We start from the raw sequence: 17,562 nt of genomic DNA on the forward strand, positions 1-17,562 counted from the left end.
GAGACTTCACAAGTCGACGGACTGGTGACCTGTTGAGGATGCAGCCTGAACTCCTCGCCTCCAGCCTCCGACACAGTGAGTTAGATAAAGAGTTATAGAAGACGGACAGATTTAAAAAATAAGTATCGATGATGTTAGGGTGTGTGGGGGTTGGGGTTTGCATTATTTTGTGACGTCATCAAGATACATTAAAATCGTGCTCTCTGCAGGATTCAACCATTGTAAACACAGAGTTGGGATCAAGTTGTGGAAACAGCAAGCTAAAGGACCAAAGAAGAGTGGTTAGCCTGGACATGTCACCTTCAGATTCAGATTAATATCTTGGGGATACTATTGTACCTTTAAATTTCAAACCCAATGGCCCGTTAAAGCCATTTTTGCGGTTTGATCAGTTTTTGCAATTTTAGGCTCAGTTTGCATGACGTTTTCACCGGAAAGCATTTTTGGGTGTTCATTTACACAACAGTGGTGCTCAAAGCCACTGGAAATGGCCTGACCCTCCCAAGGTGGAACTTTTCCAAAATGCTCCGTCTCTGTAGAAAGGGGGGGGGGGGGGGGGGGGGGGGGGACGACTACAACTTTTCCAAAATGCTGCTACTGCGCATGCCCACCACAGCCATAATGAATAGTTCTTCTGCACATATGCAAGTAGATGGACAATAACAACAACGGTGCCCTCCACAGTAGCATGACGTCCAGCTCAAATCCTCCTGGGACTTGGTAGTTTTATAACATGCTGTTCTCTGCGTATGTGGTTTCATTACAAAAACGACCAACAGCACCCACTAGTGGCCCTACATGAAAACTACACTGTTTTCAGTGATTCTGCCATTTGCGTTTAAACGGCCATCGTTTCGAAATATAAACTACGGATGACATTAAAATGACAAATTGGCATTAAAAGCACTGAATTACAAGCTGCTCAGCTCCAAACAGCAGCTAAAACTACAACATTGCAAAACATTCCGTGGGTAGCGAGATATTTCCATCGGGAGGGAGAGATGACAACGCTAGAATAGTAAATACTAGATTTAATGTTTCCAGGAGGTCAGGGATGAGATGGGGAATAAATGCTAATGCTGCTCCACATCTGCTGAAGGTGGAATCTTTGCACGTTTTGTGTATAAACATAACGTTAGCCACACAAATTTTGTGTGCAGTCAGTGTCAAAACATTAGCAAAAGTCTCCAGCACACCTAAAATCCATGATTAAAAAAAAAAGAGAGAGACAGAGAGAAGTACTTAAAGTGAATGAGGAATGAGGTCAATGGGCGTTAATTCACTTTCCCAGTGTGGGGTGTATGGGCACAAGGAGGTTGCCGGGATTAGGTCATAGGTTTTTTGCCTCTATCTCTAATGAAATCACTGCTCCATTTTTGGGGGGCAGAGTGGATAAAGTGCCTTTCTCCTGCATCGGCAAGGGTGAGGAGACAGCCAATGCAGCACTCACTTCATTAAAATTTCCATTTCTGCAGCAGCAGGAGTCACAATGAGTCGTGCTCTTGTGGCCCACAGAGCAAGCATGTGCCCGTGTGTGTGTGTGTGTGTGTGTGTGTGTGTGTGTGTGTGTGTGTGTGTGTGTGTGTGTGTGTGTGTGTGTGTGTGTGTGTGTGTGTGTGTGTGTGTGTGTGTGTGTGTTTGAAACGGCTGACCCGCAGGGCAGTGGGTGTGTTTGTGCGTGCCACAAGGCTGGATGGTGACTGTTTGAAGAGTATGGATCGTTATGAATATGGACAAATTCATTTTTTCCGCCCCTTGTCCTCTGCTGCATCCGGCAGGTAAATATCACCATCTCAAACGCGGCGAGTCAATACTGCTGTCAAGCACCCGCCTGCTTTCCTTCTCTTTCTCTCTCTCTCTCTCTCTCTCTCTCTGTCTGTCTGTCTTTTTTTCTCACAGCATTGTGGAAGAGCCACGGATTTGAAAAGATTATATGCTCTAAACCGTTTCTCTGCTATTACCAGCTGGGCCAAGGCAATTAACCTGCTTCATACGTTTCATCCGAGGCCAAACAAAAAATTTTTTTTTTAAAAATCAAGAAAACAAGTTAATCTGTCCCAAGCTGCGGGGACCTTACTTTATTAGCCCCACGCAAAGAGAGGAAGTTGGAAACGCAAGCTCAAACAGTGCTTTATTGCCTTGCTTTTTCCCAATTAGCTGCTGCCATTTTAAATCTTAACAGGCTCACAAAGAATGGGCTGATTACCTATGCAAATGAGTGGAAAGTTATAATAAAGCTGTCAACAGAAATAAACAGGCTTGACAAAATAAAGTGTTGCCGTCTTGAACATTGCCTGCCGGGCTAAACAAGAAGCGACAACACTCCTGAGACCCTTAAAGTTGGAAGGAGACAAATTGACCAGCGTTCGTGAACGTACCTCCGGGCTAAACTTCACTGGCAAGCATGTCGCAGCATAATCTGTATTGTTCATCCCAATGAAGAAGTTTAGAAATGCTTATGTGGGACATGCGTTTGCATGGTGGCCGCGACAAAACCAGTCAATTTCAAATATATTCTATTAAGAGAAAATGTTAAAGAGGAAAGATCGAGTTCATGCCTCAGATGCACTGTGGGTGATGGTGTTGTCATTTCCAGGCCAGTCTGTTCTTTGTCTGCCTTCCACAGCTTTGGTTAGAGATGCACTGATACCACTTTTTTAAAGGATGAGTAATTGTCATTAAATTGTAGTTTCATGGTTTTTTTTGTCGTCTTATTTCTGATATGTAGTTGCAGTAATCCAGATTGTGTTTAATGGATAAATAATTTAAACTTGCTTATCACATACACCACTCATTGTAGCAAACATCTTCAGCTGTCGTTATTATAACTACTGCTCTCACTGCTTTTTTGGTGACTCAATACACCATCTTGTGGTCAAAACGAGTATTGTAAGAGTAAATGGGCTGGGATAAGAAGAAAAACTTGGTGACCTTCATCAACACACCAGCAGCACATCAGATAAAAGTCTTAAAGATGATAGTATGACTGTTTTGTCACTCGGGGGTTATATTGATTTACATTAAAGTCAAAGATTTCCCATTTCCGTGAAATAATACAAAATAAGTGGAAATTCACAAAAGGTAAGTTAGGTTTATTGTCCCTCTTTTTGGTTGATTAAGCTATTTAAGGAATAGTTTAACTCTGATGGGTCATCTGAGCTGAATGACTTCTTAAAGTTTGATGTATTTATCTCTATTTTATTATTTCAGATAAGATATTATTTTCATAATTTCAGCTCAGACATGATATATGCCACAGCCTATAAATCACAATTTTGACAATTATCAAAGGACACAGTAAACAACAGATTAATCAAGATTTGATCAAATCATTTCAAATGATAATTTTTCCAGTTGAAAAAAGCAGTTGCATTTAACCCAGAGTTATCCAAACATCCAGTAAGAAAAAGAAACGAGATGAAAAGTGTTAAAACTCACCAAAAATAGCTAAGATTAATAAACACAGGCTTCCAGGAATCAACAGATTTTTCTCCAAAGCCCACCAAAACAGACAGAAAGACAACATAAAAAGGGCACACATTAAAATAGTAATGAAGTGCATCATTGCCTTCAAAAGGCAGAAAACCTCTCCATAATATAGCGATCAATGACCTTGGTGACAGCTGATGAACCTTCAGTCAAGATTAACCACACATACATTTCAGTAAGAATACATGCAGGTATATCTGTTATATCAAATCTTTGAATTTAGTTATAGAAAATCCTGATATACGATCAAAGATTAAAATGAACACGAACAACTCCCGTGTTCAGTTTAGTATCTATGGGTCCCTTTTCTGCCCAAATTATAACTTCACAATCATTTACATCACTGAAGCTGCTTTATAAGACAGAAGACGACTGTTTTGCCCTGCAGGACCTGAAGTATATCACATTTGCACTGTGGGATTGTACCATGTTGGTAAACCACACACTTCAAAGATCAAACTGAAGTATCTGAAGGTGTTTATTTTGAGCCGAGTTACAGCCCTTCTTAAGATCTTTGGGAAGGAAGTTACAACAACCCAACCCTGCAAACACAAATTAAAACTTGAGCCGTGTTTCACCTGCAGTCAGAAGGGAAAGGATGACACAGAGTGGAATTCATGAGGAATGAAAGCCAAGCCCACGTGGAGCTTATTAGTGTGGGTGTGAGTGTTACATGGAAGAACCAGACACACGAAGCGGAAACACATTTTATCAACAGGTTAGGAAGTTACAGACACCCTTACAATACAGACACAGGGGCAGGCAACTATTGATTTCCCCTTAGCGTGAGATTTCTTTGAGTTATACTGACTGCACAGACAAATAAGGCAACATGCTTAGCATTCTTCACTCAGCTGACTGTAATTTGAATAGTGAATACATGTGTATCATAGAAAAAAGGGTTTTTTCCAAAAATAATAATAATGAAAATATGGAGGCACACCAGGAAACTGAGAAATAAGTATCATAACTATTAAATACCATCAACATAAAAGGTTCGCCTGAGTTTCAGTGCAATACAAACACAATGTCATTAGGAAAATTTTACCTACAAAATCGATGATGCACTTTTTCCTTTTCCTGGCGAAAGTGAACAAGTGAACTTGCCTACCCCTTCTCAAGATACAAAACTTAATGGGTCTTCATTAAGTCATGGCAATGCTTTGACAATAAGCTTTTTTACAAGCAGTTAGACAACGAGTGACGTATCATATCCCTCAGCTATGATCACTGTCCTCCATTCTTACTGAAACTGTGCAACTCACAGTGGCCAAACAGTAGTTACTCCCGTGGACCTATCTTGGCTCATGGGCCATATGTTTGATCATCGCTGATCACAGAGTAAAGGTTTCATACATGTGACACTTGTTTGATCATTGCCTTTATCTCAGAAATAAATTCTTGACATGATTTTAGGTGCAAATGCAGGACTAGGCCTAAACCCAACAGGCCTCAAGACCATTAAAAGAAATGGCAAAATAAGACCAAGAAGAAGAGGGAAATCTCGGAGGCTATTGAGATGGATGACATCTGGGCCTATCTTTCGACAGGCTTAATACAAACGCCCCGACGACCCATTATCCCAACAACGCTGCTCACTGAAGTCACGTTGATGCTTTAGCATATTTACTGTTGCCATGACGACCATATACCGCATTAAAAGTGATCATTTAACCAGAACCGCATGTGTTCCATTTACTTCACTGAGTGTTTTTGTGCCTAAATCTAATGAGACCCTCACAATAGCGTTGTTGCAAAGGTTTTGGAAAGTACAACTTGTGTTGTTCTGGAGGCTGCACGGACAGACTTTGCTTATCCGATGTGAATGCTGCAAAAAACACACATGTTGGGGCGTAATTCACAAAAACTTAGAGATCCCCAAGCAATACTAATCCCGTGCGAATAATACATATGATGTAAAAACTGATAACAAAACAGACATATCGATCGATAGCAATTTTATCATGTTCATTGGAGTAACATTGGGTTTCTGGAAAGGTGCTGATAAAATGTATTAGGTATTATTGTTGTTTTTGTATTACAGAGATTTTAATATGTCTTAAGATTGTTGTTAGAGATTGACTATGCATTAGCACATTTAAGATAAAAAAAAAAATTTTTAAATCACCAAGGAAATGTTTTCGAGTTTGTGCGTAGTGGTTTGTGGTTTTGATATCAATCAATTACTTTTTCCCAAACAAACTGGTCCAATTTTCCAGGGAATTGGTCTGCAGAAGTGAAGCGGTCTTATATTCAGACCAATACGATATTAGGAATGCATCATGTTGTACATTTATTGCATCTTAATGTTTCAATTGTAAATCCTCATTGCTTTCCAGATTATTATTTTTTTTTTTCTAATGTCACTCTGCGAAAATATCTTTCAAAACACAAGCAGGACAAAAGAAATCACTGGTCAGAGGCCTTCGCCTCTCATACAGTTAAAAGAAAAGTTGTGCAACCCCCACTTTGAAAACAAGCGATATAACCTAAAGCTATTCAAACTGCTATAATGAAAAAAAAAACAAGGTTGTTATCTTCCAGTAGAGCAGGTGGCAGACAGACATATCTTGGACATTCAGGGTAAAGTACAGTATTTCAGCACAAAAAGCAGTAGGGAGAGGTAAATCTTGAGAAAAGTACCAAGGGTTGGAATGTATCAAGCTACTAATTCCTCTACTATTCACTGACTATATTTTGTTGTTGCTTCCTCTATTTACTGATGCTTGAAAGCAGAATGCACTGCAGTGGTTGTGTAGTGGTTAACACCGTCGCTTCACAGTGAGAAAACCCCAGTGATTCTCAGCTTCGGAGCTGCAACAACCACCGACGTAATACCAGCAAATAATCCAATAATATGCGCCGTCTCTAATGTGTAGTAAAATGTTTGAGTCATTGCAACTGTAATAAGGTATTACACAAAGGTGTAGCATTTTTTTAAATTCTCAAAATTTTATAACCACGGCCAATATTGTAATAATACATACATAGGGTTGCATTTCTTAAAAAGAAAAGCTGTTTTGCAGGTTTGGTGCAGTTTGTTTATCAAAAGTAGGTGTAGTGGAAGAGACACTTGTCACAGTCATTGATACGAAATGCAATGCTCAGTTATGGTTATTAAAAAAAAAGAATTTGGTTTGCCATTTTATTAAATTATTGGCCACTATTACATTAGTTGCTACAGGCTCTTTTTGTGTTGATGTGTGGGTTCAATAGAAGCTTGTTAGGTTACTTGTAATTAAAAGTGATTGACTGTATCTCTGTGTTAGCCCTGTGGTGACCTTTGTTTTTCCACAGTCTGGGATTGGTTCCAGCTTCATGTGACTCTAAATTGGATAAAGTGTGTCCGGAACTTACGTGAATGGAAATTAATCTCACTCCAATTGCCGTGCTGACTGAGAATTAGCAGGAACCTGTCCTTTACAAAAAAAAAAAAAAAAGAAAAACAGTTTGAAGAGTAGGTGAATACGGTACATGACAGCTTCTCCGCCGCCAGTTTGTTTGCGTGGGTGAACGTAAGGCACTGTACAGCCATTTGAACGGCATTGGAATTAAAAGCACCGTAAGTGAAGCATATTTATTTGCCCTTTACACAATGGCGGGCTTGAGGAGGTGGGCTGGTTCCTCTCTGTTCTCTCTTGAGAAAATAAAACGATTTACTGGTGTGCGAATTACTTTCCTCTGTCAAGCTGAGCCAATCGAAGACGTGCAGTAGATGACATGTTGCGAGAACACAAGGGAGAGGAATCACTTCATATTCAAAAAAATCAAATAACCCTCTCCAGTCTGCCAGGGGGCAAATCCTTTTTCTTGGGACTGAAAATTGAACTTATTCGATTAAAATGTTTGCTTTCATCACAAAATTCATGTCTTTCAAGTATATGCATGTGTGTATGTGCACAGAGACATCACTTTGGTAAACTTGCCGTCAGTGGGGTTGCTCATATTAGTGTATCTGCACAGCACACCAGCACCCTCGAGGAAGGTGTAACACAAGAGATTTTATGTAGCTTTTATACAGGAAATGCATGAAAGTCCATTATCATTATGTAGACGGGGGACACTGGGAACTGGGAAGGAGAGAGACAAAAAGAACTCATCACTCGCATGTTTGTTGTTCCTTTAGGTGGTGTTAGAAAGGCAGATTTAATTGCACTCTGTTAATTGGGCACGAAGCATAACTTAATTGTTAGCCTCAGAAAAAGTAAATGTATGCATTTTAACGCAAGTGAGCAACACGCAGTCTTTACCCGTCTCCACCTGTTTAATTTGCTGCATACAATTCCCACAGACCGCTGATAAGCGATGCACAGGGAGATAAAGCTCCACCGGGGCCGTTGGTTGGGGGAGGAATTGTGTGTGTGTGTGTGTGGGGGGGGGGGGGGGTGGAGGGCGAGCTGTACGCCATGATGTGGAACAGTATGTTGCCAAAATAAAAAAGTAAAAACAATGCACGCTTTGCTGGATAGTTGGAGGTGTGATGAGTTGGATTTGAGGAAAGGTAAAGCGCAGGGGGGGAAGAGAGGGAGAGGGAGCAATTTAGGAGACGAGTCTGCAGTGGTGTGAAACAGGAAACAGGCGACGGGGCAAAAATACAAGCAGAAATATTGGCGATAAGTAGTTGGAAGGCGCGTGAAAACAGAGAGGGGTGACAGAAATCACAATGCGTGGAGCTACAGACAAAAGAGAGGGAGGAAAAAGGGAGCATGGGAAAAGATGGAGGAGTGGAGGGAAGAGAAAGCAAGTGAGATAAAGAAGCAGAATCGAGTTAATCTACAAGATGCGTTCGGACCTCTCTGGGTCTGATAAGGAAGACAGACAGCTTGTGCATTTGTGCGTGTTGGGGGTTCAGCCTTCCCATGTGTGCAGCGTTTTAGAAAATGACCACCATTTCCTCCTCGTGCCTCCGAATGACAGAAGCCATTAACCACAGGCACCGAGTTTACCGGCTGTCCATTCTATGTTCATTCGACCGCCCTTAAGTACTCGCTTCCGTCACTCCCATTCACATGAATGTGACATCTTCTGAATACTTTCTGGGAATTTCTGCAAAAATGTCACACGTGTATTCTCACCTAAGAATGTCCTGATTACATTTTGACAGCTTATGGTCAAAGGTTGTCATCCATGAGATTGTTTTTGTCTCACTTTAGGATGGACTTATTACTTTATTCAAGCCCAAGAACAATTGATCAGATTCCGTTTGAATGCATGTGCATGATTTATTTTAGGCCACGTTTACGCGACAATGTTTTCAAGTGAGAATACGTTGTGGGTGCCCGTTTACACGACAGCGGGGTTCGGAGCCATTAAAAATGCAACTTTTTAAAAAAAATGACTCCCAAGGTAGACGTTTTCGAAAAGGCCCCGACCCTGAAACGTTCTGAGAAACGTGGTAGGTAATTCTTCTGCAAATGGGCGAGTAGATAATAATCACGATAAGGGCGGCCTCCAGAGTGTCATTACTCCCAGCCCATATTCTCCTGGGACTTGGTAGTTTTATAGTGGAGGGTCATCCATAATAGCAATCCAACTTCGACGTCTGCCCATACGGACGGCCGTGTACACGCTAATGTTGGCGTCTGGAGTGAATTGTTCTCCGCGTGCATGCGTGTAATTTCATTACAAAAACAACCAACGGGGCCAACTCGTGGCCCGGAAAGCAAGTAACTCCATAATTTTCAGCATTTCTGCCATTCCCATGTAAACGAGACGTCATTTTCAAAACATTGCCATTCAAACATGCTTTAATTGTTTTCCCAAAACCTGCTTTGGACTTTCTTCCTCCCAACAACGTGAGGACATTGCAGCCTTAGATTGCAAATAGGAAGATTCAAAGTGTTTATTGTCATGTGTACAGTAAAGAAACGTGCTTCCCTGTACAAGGAAATTCTTACTTTGCTGCCCACACTTAACGCCACATAATTAAAAACTATAAAAACTATAATAAACTTAAGCAATAGAAATATAAACCTATACATTAAAACTGTGCAAAATACAAATGATATATACAAGTGAATATGCAATATACAATTTTAGGTGGAACAAGGTGCAACTGACTCTTTCCCATGATAACAGAAAAAGTTATTCAAATAGAGTATGTAGTAACTTAGAAATATCTATTGATACGTTGTTTGTTTTGTCAAAAAGTGAACATATCTTAAAGAACCTGAAGGTAAACTTTTGGTTGTTCACGTACAAATCTTGATTTTCATTCAGTACAAGGAAGCATCTTCTTTCATCCGCCTTCTAATATCTACAAGACGACGGCCATGTCCTTTATATGATGGCTCTGCCTGTTTTTTTTACACTTTGGCTCAGTTGGTAAAGTAGGTCATTTTCCAAATGCAAGGTTGCAGGTTCGATCCCCCATCTCCACCTGTCTGTATGTTGAGCTCCATCGTCACTGATGTGCTGATGGTTGAAGGAGATTAACAAGGTAAAGCCATTTGGGGGACTGCTGAAGAACAGAATAGAATAGAATAGAATAGAGACTTTGTTAACCCCAGAAGGAAATTCTTTAGGCAGTGAGAAAGTGCTTTTTAAGTGAAATCCTACTACCATTTTCCATGGTGAATGCGTTCTATCACAGCGCTACGGCTCATGATCGGATGTAGATCCCTCTCTCACCGCTGCACCCTGTTAAGTGGCCATCAGTATCAGTACATACAGTAATTCAGCTACCAAGCCATCCTAGGACTGCTTCCATCACACCACTCCTCATGTCACACAGAAATACGCTCCAAAAAACTGTCCAAACTAATTTTAAATAATATGGATGGCGTTCTTGTTTCTTTTTTTTCACTCCACTTTCATAGGAAACATTATATAAAACATATTGGCGATCGTCTCCATAAAAAAAAATAGTGTTTATATGTACGGTAGATCTACTGTGAATATAACCTGGGTGAATACATATCAGATAAAAACATTAAATAGTGAAAAATGATTGTAGGCAAGCCATGAGAGAGCGTGTGTACGTGCAAGACTCTGTGTTTGACACCCCTAGTTTACTCAGTTCTTTCTATACTCATTCCATAAACATTTCAAGCATTTTTAAAATGTGTGATAAATATTGACTCTGGTTATAGAAACATCAGATCCTACAAAATCAAATATTTTCAGTTACTATATTTTGGGTTTTCATGACGTTAGAAGTTAAAAATTTGAAGATTAAAACAAAAAGGACTTGAACTATTTCAGTTTAGGTGTAATGAATTTACAAGACATGGAAATTACTCTACACTTTATCAACCACTTCATTAACTCACCAAGAAGCTTGTAAGTCTGTGTCCCTTATCTTGTCCCTGAAACGTAGAATTTTTTTTATCTTTAATTTTAGATTTTAATAACAAGGGAATGTATATTATTTCATTTTATTATATTACTTAGCGCATCACTGAATTCATTTATATATTTTACAACTACTGCCTTTAATGATTATTTCTGCACCAAGGGTCTAATGAGAAAATGCAATTTCGCTTCTCCGTATGTCCCATGCATATTGATGAATTGATGATGAAACCATGTTAAAATAGCATAATACAGAGGAAAAGTATGGTCGTTCGGAATTAAGTCAATTCACAAGGATGCGTCATGCTGCTGCGCTATATGTTCATTTAGCTGGTGAACATGGGGGGGGGGGGTAGATTTCAAACTGCAGTTGCCATAAGAAAACACCTGAAGGCAAAGTGACAGTGACTATCAGCAGACCTGATCACTGCAGACTAGTAGTGATTTCATGACGACTTAATACCGTGTACTGAACAGATACTTCGGGTCATCTTCCTCTTGGGGAATAAGAACATTGCACTCTCCAAGGTAATTAATGAGATCTGGCTGAAACAGACATGGTGAAAGAGACAGGAGACGGAGAAAGCTACGAGAGCATTCACGGTCTGCCACCTTGCTCATCACACATCGCTATTTGTGGCTGTTTGCAAAGTTGATGACAGTTTTTTTGGGGGGGAAAAAGAAGAAGAAGAAGAAGAAGAAGAAGAAGAAGAAGCAGCAGCAACTGAACATGTCAACACTGCCAGAATCAGGATTACCTCAAATCTACGCCTCCTCACCGTCAAACTCACAGATGAATTGAAGGAGACAAACAAAGACAAGTTGCTATATTATTCATGGCACACCGGATCACATTTTAAACTGCAGCCTGCAGATGTGTACATGAGAATACACTTACCTATCAGTCCTTCGCCTGCACTCTGCTACTTCCAATTTGAGTCATTTGATCAGAGCCGTGAAGTCGAAAAGAATATGAGCAACATATATAGGAACAGGTATTCACCGCATCCCTCAATTACCCCGCTTCTTCTGCCATATGATGAAATTGATTCTACTTACGTGCCATACTAATTGCTCTTACGTCAGCTAATCAGTAAAATGAAAGCTGGAATTTCTAATATTATTATTCTACAAAAAAGAAGCCATTGTGTCTTGTTTCAGATCGTCTATGAGACTAATACACCGTTTATTCTTTTTTCCTTCTACTTATTCAATGAATAATATCGTTGCTTCCAGAGGTGAAAAAGCTCCATAAATTAACTATTCCTGATCTCCCATCATCAACCTTTATATTAATGGCCCCATGACACTGTGGGGCATTTTAATCTACTATGGTAGCATAAGGTAATGACATTTCAATAATCTAAATAGCCAATAAAGATCACTGTTGATGGAAAAAAAATATATATAAAAAAATGTTCACAAGAAAATATAAAGTCAAGTAGTTTAGTGTGAGTTCAATCCTAAAAAAGAGACATTGGATATTGGATAAATCAATGTTTTGGAAATAACAAATGACTTCTTCATACTGCATCAAATTCAAAAGTATTGGAGTTTGACATTTATAAAATGGCTTAAAAAAAAAACCATCCCTTTAAAAGGCTCTGTTATAATTATGGCTGTTATGCTCTTGTAATTGTCACTTTTCTGAAGAGGGAAAAAAAAAAAAAGGCAAAAATATATGTGACAAGAGTTAAAATTGTCTCAATGAGATTTTGATGAAGACACTGTGCTTGGAAATTCACACTTGGTTTTTTTTGGCAGTCGTGTGTGTGTGTGTGTGTGTGTGTGTGTGTGTGTGTGTGTGTGTGTGTGTGTGTGTGTGTGTGTGTGTGTGTGTGTGTGTGTGTGTGTGTGTGTGTGTGTGTGTAGAGAGAGCGATTCCCTTTTCAGATCCAAATTAAAAAAAGAAAGACTTCTATTCATATTAAATAATACAATTTGTTAAGAGCTGTTAGGAGCAATAAAGAGCATTTGCTGACATGCGCTATAGTCAGAGGATTCCATTATATACGACTGATTAGCGGGCTGACAGATGCAGTAAACACACTCAATTTCTTCTGAAAAAAAGAATCAACAATCTCTGCAGTCTTGTACAGGCCTGAGCATCCTCACGGAGACGCAGGCCCTAAACTGGGACACAGCTGTGATGAGCCTATTCATTTCCACTTCCAAACAGTGTTTTAAAAATACAACTAGACTTCCGATTTGCGTATAATTACCCGACACGCGAGGTTGCTTAAAAGCTTCACAGTAAGCAGTGTGGTCTGGAACCAGAGCCAAGACACTCAAGCTGGTATAAATCCACAAACTCTTCTACCCGAAGCCTCCCAAAAACATATTTAGCACTCAACCTTGGGCCCCTTTTTCCTCCCTCATTCACTTTCATTTTCCATTATCCACATCAACACCTATTTAGATCCCACCCACCGTACCCAAAGAAAAGACCCCGACTGGCTTTAGCGCAATCTCTCCTCACCCTGGATTCCTCCTATCCTCACTACTTTATCAGTGACAGACCTGCTTCTTGGTAAAAGTGCAACACTGAAGGAGGGGGAAGGAGGGGAGAAAAAAATAAATAAAAAATGTCAGGGCTCCCTTGGCATTTTCAGCACTTCACATTCTCCTCGCCAAGCTTATGCTCCACTCTGCCATTTCCATCCAAGCCGCCAACTCACAGCCCAGCCCACGACCATCATATGTGCAGGCCAGGAAAAGTAGATTACAGAGAGAAAATGTCATAAACTCTATGGAGAGGAAGCATAGGTTGTCAATTATACATGTGCCACTCTGCTGCTATCTCTGACTGTCTTCCTCCACCCACTCGAGGAGAGCTGGCCGAGGCCAGCCTGCTCTCTTCCTTCCCATGCTATCTGTGTCTAGGTCTGACAGCTGTCTTTTATCACGCTACCACATGCGTGCGTGCGTGCGCGCGAGCACACACACACACACACAGGGAAAACAGCCCACATGGAAGCGGAAGAAGAGGCAGTTTTTACACAACCAGACCCAAAATATTCTGATAGGTTAGAATCCAGGATGGTTGGAGCAGTGAGGGGATAGAACGCCGTATCGCAAGAGATGGAAGCATGCATGTCTACATGCAGATGGCTCTATAAATAAACCACTTCAGGGTAGCCCATAGAGGAAGCTGAAACTGGTGCAGGGAGCATGGCTTTGGCTCTTCTGAAAGGCTGCTTCAGCAGGATTTCCCCTTCATGCCAAGCATGTTCGCAGTGATTTCTCCTCTGGACAATAAACGGCTTACAGCTTCGGTTGGGTTGATCCGTGCAGACATTTAACAATACGACCGAAACCTCCGAGCGCACCTTAAAGCGCAGGTCCGCAAATCAGCATCAGGGAAATGAGTGACTAAATTTGGCTCGCAGGGCGATCGGTAACGGGTATCCAATGAGCACATATCTCACGAGGAAAGTGAAAAGGCTAAACACATTTTCTCCGCATTAAATTTTTAGGCGCGCAGCAAACATCTGTTCCTGTAAGACCTTTGCCAGGTTGTCAGCGTTTGTTCACCTAAAGCGCCAAGTCAGCCCACTTAGGAGGGAACCGAGCGCGCTTTAACCTTTTATCTAGGTTCAAATATACGGGTTAGTTTGGTTGTTATTAATAAAGCAGTCATTTAAAAGTATTTGCGAGTGAACGTACAGTACAGTTTGAGGTGGGAGACCAAACCTAATTCTATCATTGGGATATTTCTGAGGTTACTAAAGCTCCCGTATTAAAACATACATTAAATATTTGTTGTTTTTTTAAGAAGTTGATCATCAGGTGCCATGTCCTTATAGTAACAGGGTTTTTTTTCTCCACTTGATATTGGTAGAAAAGCTGTGATTCACTAGTTCAGTTGCCATCTTAGACATGTAATGAAAATGTATAGCAGCATGTGGCTCATTGTGATCAAAACAGATGGGGGGTCCATTATTTAGCATTTTGACCATCTCACCCACCAAACCCAACATTCATTCTCAATTCTGATTCCTGTTACATAAACCACATAAAGCTCACATGCACACAGGTAACTACATCTGCCATATTCAACATGTGAAGTGAGTGATCACATTCCGTACCAAACGTTGGCTGAACTTCACCAAACTATGCCTGTGTTCGTTTTTAAAGTAAGTTCTGTGCTATTGATGGATGTACAGATCTAAACTGATGTAGACACTGGATTTAATTCACTCACCCCAGTGCTGAGGGGAAGTCCAAGTATCTGATTCCTTCTTGAAACCACTTGAGAAAGCTGTTTCTTCCTGATTTGATCAGAGTTTGTTGTTTTTTAAATAGTTTAGCTTTTATTTCCAGAACAGTAACTTCATTAAATCCTGATGTATGGGCATACAATCCAGGAGGAATGAAGGCTAAAAGCTGGATTGAGAGACGGCATGGCAACATGGCTGTTGCAGACAGACACAGAGAAAAAAGTTAACAAGGCACAGGTGTGTGAACAGGCGGAGCTCAGGTGACTGGGAACGGTGGGAAGAGCTGGGGCCCTCTAGTGGAGGGCAGGGGGAATGGCAGAGAAATTAAAGAAAAATGTTAAGCTCTCGGAGAAGTCCATGTTTTCTGACTTATCTGTATTCTAATAGAATACTTTATTTGTCACACACGCAACAAAGGTGCAGTGAGACATTTTCTCTGCATTTCATCCATCCCTAAAGACATTAAGGGGATTTGCTCAGGGACACTCAATGACAATCAACTGTAGGATTTCAACATGCAAACCTCCAGTCATGTGCTTTCTTCTTTAACCTCAAGTCCACCAATGCCTGGCAGGTTGGAGATATCCATGTGCTGCAACACAAGCGGCAATTTTATTGTTCAGAATCACTCAGGAACTCCCATTTAGTGTGATGTGTTAAAATCAAGATATCTGTTTTAGCTTTCAGCTCCGGAACAGTTTTCCTTGCATGACAAAAGTAGTAAAAAGCCCATATAAAGTACAGTAGGGTACAGCTTAGTTAAATTCATAATAGTAACCAGTTGCATTCTTTTTTCTTTTTTTTTACTGTATTTTACTGTACTTTACTTCTCCCTACATTTTGGAAAGATCACATGATTTGTTGGAGGTATGGATGGGAAGGCTCGTCTTCTTGAACCTGGAGCAACGTCTACATTTCTACTACTACGTGTTTTCTCGTTAAATCCCCAAATCTTGGAATCCAGGATTTGTCTTGCTGGATGCAAAGCCACTCATCACACTGGCAGGGTCATCTGCATGAATCGCTGGTTTACAGTTTGTTGTGATATCTTAAAGGCTGTTTCATGTGTAATGATTGACTGATAAAGGACACAACAGGTTGGTGTAAAAGGTTGAAATCTGCCTCCTTTCTTACATATTTATGTTCTGACTCTTTATATAACACGCACATAGTTAGAACTGCTCCGTCTCTCTAAATCAAAGTGAAGACACAAATCTGATCATTTCTTGCTTGGTTTGATTGTTTATCTAAAACACAAGTACAGCTACTGCATATCAATGTTTGTAATGTAAATCATGTGAAATATAATACAGTGCTCATGATTTATGTGTTGAAGAAAAAAAGAATAAATTACAAGCAAACCCCAGCTTAGTCTTTTTTGTATTATTTGTATGAGAGTGCTACACGTTGCTCTGTATGCATTTGTTTTTTTTTGTTTTTGTGTGTATTTGTGTTTGCGTGTGTGCCGACAAACAAATGAAACAATATCTGCAATGACTGGGACCAAACAAAAGAAATGAAAGGTGTGATCGCACTGCATAATTTCAGCAGGTAGCTCTCACTACTTTTTTTTTTTTTTTTTAATTTCCTGCCTCAGAAACACTCAGCATGCAAATGAAGCCACTTCACAAAAATCCTCTTTGTCTCTCAGAGGAGTTAAAATAAGTAAAAAAAACTGTTAAAGTAGTAAAGAGACAATAAAAATGAGCTTCTGTTCAAATGATGCATTCTACCACTGTATATGCATATTCTCTAACGTTTGCACATAATAACTCCTTTTCAGATGAACTCACGGCCGGAAAACTCTTTATGTTGCCAGTTTATGAACCTTTCAGACCAGAGGAGTTTCCGTAGTTCTTAAAAACCTTGCGAACACTTCCTGAGATATTAAAAGAAAATGCTTGGGCTGTTTTATGTTATCAGTAAAACGAACGACTCCTTTGCACATTGTAGTTTCGTGAAGTCATGAACTTTTTCTTTCCACTGGTCTGAGAAGCAAATAAACTTACAAGTGACAGATTTTTTGCCATACATGACCACATGTATGAAATCTGTCCAATATCCATCTTCTTAACTGATTTGTATTGTTTTCGCACCATTTTTAAAATGGTTCGCCTCTTAATGGAGGTAAACAAAACTTTTTGAAAATGCTGCTACTGCACATAACAACAATGGCGGCCTCCAGAGTGGCATAACTCCCAGGCCATATTATCCTAGGACTTGGGAGTTTTACACTTGAGAGTCACCAGTAATAGCAATCCAACTTGGTCATGGTGTTCTCGCCATTGTAAATGGTTAAACAATTCAGGTCGCGTACCTGAATTGTTGTCTGCACAGGGTGGACACCCACACCTCCGTCGCTGGATTTTAGTGATTTTAAGTAGGACAAAGCAGATGCAGAGGATTGAGGAGTGGATATAGTAAACACTACAAAGGCTGCTGTGGAAGTCTCTTTAGTTTTTTTTCTTCATGGAGCTAAAAATACAGTACATGGAATTATAATACGTTACAATGAATCATCAATTTCTCCTCAATCTATCGAAGACTGGGACTAATTCAA

This window comes from Lipophrys pholis (assembly GCF_963383615.2).
Source record: "Lipophrys pholis genome assembly, chromosome: 3".
NCBI lineage: Eukaryota > Metazoa > Chordata > Actinopteri > Blenniiformes > Blenniidae > Lipophrys > Lipophrys pholis.